Here is a 3892-nt window from a genome sequence, read left to right as displayed (position 1 = left end):
TTGTGTCATTAACATACTTGTTTTGTTCACACTAAATTTCATTATGTTCTCACTCGCACTCCATGACTATTGCACCTCTCATATAACTATTGCTTGCACTCATCTAACTAGACCCCTCACACATTACACACCACTCTTTAATGGCCGCTATAATTGTTCATCACAGACACACCGTGTTTTCACTAGACGTCATCTATGTTTACTACGCTCAGCGTTTACAAGCGCAAAGCGAGACGTCCATACACAACACACCAGAGAAGACGTTAGTCTCTTTTGAAGCTCTTTACCTTGAGCTTTATCGGTAAGACCATACATTCTTTGCATCACCCGTTCAGGCAGCCAGTCACTCACCACTCGGTACAATAATGCTTCACCGGGACCACTTGCTGTTTAATATCGAACTGATGTATATACGGTTTCTCTTTGCTCGCATGTTCACTCGGCACTTTTTTCTGCAGTTGCATAGATAACTTTATTGATACTAAAATAGCGTTCTTTAAACGGCATGCCCTATCCTTTATACTTTTCACACGCCTGTTGCATGTTGAGAGAATTTTATTTTCTATTACACTTTCACCTTCGTGTATATTCTCAGCACCCTCACGAACTACATCACCAACTTAATGACACCTGCATGATCACCTAATAACATCATAGTCACCCCGACATTTTATGTTTATTAGACATTTAGCTATCAATAGTGTGAGTCCTCATTTCACATTTTTAATTGTAGATTCCCCTGATGAAGTGCCTCTGGCACGAAATGCATTGGGATCATCACAATGAAAAGTATTAATACATTTGAAGGGATTTACAACATTGAATTGACCTGCATATATGTTTGATGAAATTAAACGGATTCAAGCAATCTAAATGGATTAATTTTTTGATTGAAGAAAAGAATTATAAGCTTCTGATTTATTTTGATAATCATCGCCAAAGCGATTTAGAACAGCTGCGCCCAGAGGGTCGGCCTTTAAATTTTTAAGGGTCGCATTTTTTCATTATTGTGTGAGATCCCAACTTCAAACCCCTAAATAATGAAAACATATATTTCTACTCGCAATTTGAAACTAGCAGTGGAAGCCATAGGCATTACCTGACCTGACTACAGTTCTTCTCTCCTCACTGATCTTCCGAAAAACAAGCCTGTCCAAGGAGAACTGTTCTTAACGCTGCAGCCAGTATTTTGAATAACACACAAAATGCAATATATCACCACTGCTCATGCTTAGCTTGCATGAGTACTGATTGAGGTGCATTCCTCCTTCATTGCTGGCTTACAAAGCGTTAAATGTGAATGCAACTAGACAACTTATTCTATCCGTTTTGGGGGCTTTTTAGAACCTCCACTTCCTGTTTTATTTTCAAAAAGAACACCACCCCGTGGTTATCTCTTTCTGGCAAAGCTCCCAGAAACTTGAATACTATCCCTCTTCATATGGAGGATGCCCCCTCTGGTCTCATCTTCAAGTCTCTGCAAAATAACTTGGTCCTTAAGAAACACCTCCAACTGGCTGTCCAACCTCTAAAATTTTTCTCCTTGGTTAATGCTCTCACACTCTGTGCCTCCAATTTTTGCTGCAACCATGCTACATTATATCATTTATCTCCATTTCATTGCCCCTTCTTATTTGCGCTTTGATTGGACAATAGAATTACATTTCTCCTGTACTTAACTGTAACTGTCCCTAAACACAGCACAGGTCACAGTCATTGTGAAATAGACAAAGGCATCAACTGCAGAGCCAAGAGTGCAACTTTTGTGCCACGGTTTTCAATCCTGGCAAGAAATGTTGTGACTCAGTTATGTATGAAAACTTGCATATATTCTCCAACTGCTACGAACTTCATAATCTGAACTGTATGAAGCTCAGCCAATGCATAATAACATGAAAATATGAGTAGCTTTTTGCTCTGAAATACAACTTCGCCTGACCGTATAGGCATAAACAAGATGTGGAAGTTGAAAGAGCACTGAAACTCACACCACAATCACTTGGTAACGTTGTTGAAGATTTCTTTTTCCATTTGTTGTATGGACCTTTGTTGGTTGATGTGAAGCACTGGAAGGAAGACATCAGCAGTACAATTGCAACTTGTGAAACCAAGGTGACTCCACGAGGACCATGAATCGCCAAATATGGTTAAAGGGATTTTATTTTGAAATTCCACTTAAACCAGTATATAAGCAAACCAAGAATAAGTTCAATTGGTACAGCAATACAGCAGATAAGGTGAAATATCAGAATTGTTAGCAGTAACAAAATGAGATTCAGAATTGTAATAGCCACAACAAAGAAATAGATTAAAGCACACAGGTGTACCATAAAGAAACTTCCCTTCTGTTTTCTAAATATGACAGTTATAGGATCATCTATGAAGGGTCTCTAATTAGGGAGCATCTCTCCATCCTGAAAGACGATGAGCAGAAGGCCTCTTTTGACCATTAATTCTCCACGTTCACTAACAAGTTCTTCTCTCCAGGCCTCACAGTCAGCACTGTAATACAAACAATAAGCCTTTCTTTAACTAACGCAAATCATGAAAATTAACTAGCAAAAGAAGGAAAGAACATGCTGGCAAGACTAAATGCATTTCAATTGAGGCCTGTATTCAAGCTAAGTTAAGTTAGCAATTAAAATAAATTTGAATGCACGATTATACATATGCAAATATAGCTTAAAGCACAAGAGTAAAATGTGAATAACGAGTACATGATTACATATTTCAACTGATCATTAATACATTATACACGTGTATAAGTATCTAGGGCCCGATGTAGGTCGGTCGGTAACGGCCGAAAATCGGTATTTTCGGCCGTTACCGATCGGAATACAGACAACGGGATGTAGGAGGCCGAAATCCTGCGAAATCGGCGATTTTACCGATTCGGAAAATCACCGAGTCGGTCGGATTCCGAATCGGAAAAATGTAGGAATCGGAAAAAATCTCCGAATAGGTAATCTACCGATTCGGAGATTTTTTCCGATTACTACTTTTTCCCGATTCGGAATCCGACCGACTCGGTGACTTTCCGAATCGGTAAAATCGCCGAATTGGTATATATTCCGATTCGGTGAAAATCCGATTCCATGCGAAAACCCTAAGATTGAGATGTAGGTAAGCACAGAAATACCGATTTTGCTCAAAAATCGGTATTTCTGACTCGGAAATTACCATGGATTGGAATCAGGTGGTAACCAGGTGCAACCTATAAAAAATGACCCAAAATGCAGTTCTACTTGCAACATGGCAGCTTTCTATGTCATAGCTAGACGGCTACGGCTACAGCAGGAAGGTGAGAGGGAATGGCTGAGACAGGAGCAGGTGTACAGGCAGAGGGTGACCCTGTGCATGCTGACAGATCCAGAGATCCTACAGAGGTACAGGCTGGAGGCAGACACCATCAGAGACCTCATCAGGGACCTCCAACCCCTGTTGCAGCACCCCACCCCAAGGGCACATGCAATCCCTGTGCAGGTGCAGGTGCTATGCTGCCTACATCTTCTGGCGTCTGGCAGCTATCAAAGTGTAGTTGCTGTGGCAGGAGGGGTGACCCAGAGCAGCCTGTCAAGGTTCTTCCACAAGTTCCTTGATGCCATGATCCAGAGGATGGCCCACTACATCTCCTTCCCTTCCACCCATGCAGAACTGGCACAGACAAAAGCTGAATTCTATCAGATGGCAAGATTCCCCCACATCATTGGCTGCATAGATGGCACACACATACCGATTTGCCCCCCTGCTGACACCGAATACGTATACCGCAATCGGAAGTCACGGCACACCATAAATGTGCAAGTGATATGCAATGCCAAGTGTGTGATCACTGACCTGGTTGCAAAGTTTCCGGGGAGTACCCATGACTCCTATATCTTCCAGAGTAGCG

The sequence above is a fragment of the Lissotriton helveticus genome, chromosome 2_1 (assembly GCF_964261635.1).
Source record: "Lissotriton helveticus chromosome 2_1, aLisHel1.1, whole genome shotgun sequence".
Taxonomy (NCBI): Eukaryota; Metazoa; Chordata; class Amphibia; order Caudata; family Salamandridae; genus Lissotriton; species Lissotriton helveticus.
The sequence above is the reverse complement of the archived record's forward strand: the minus strand, read 5'-3'. Positions refer to the sequence as shown.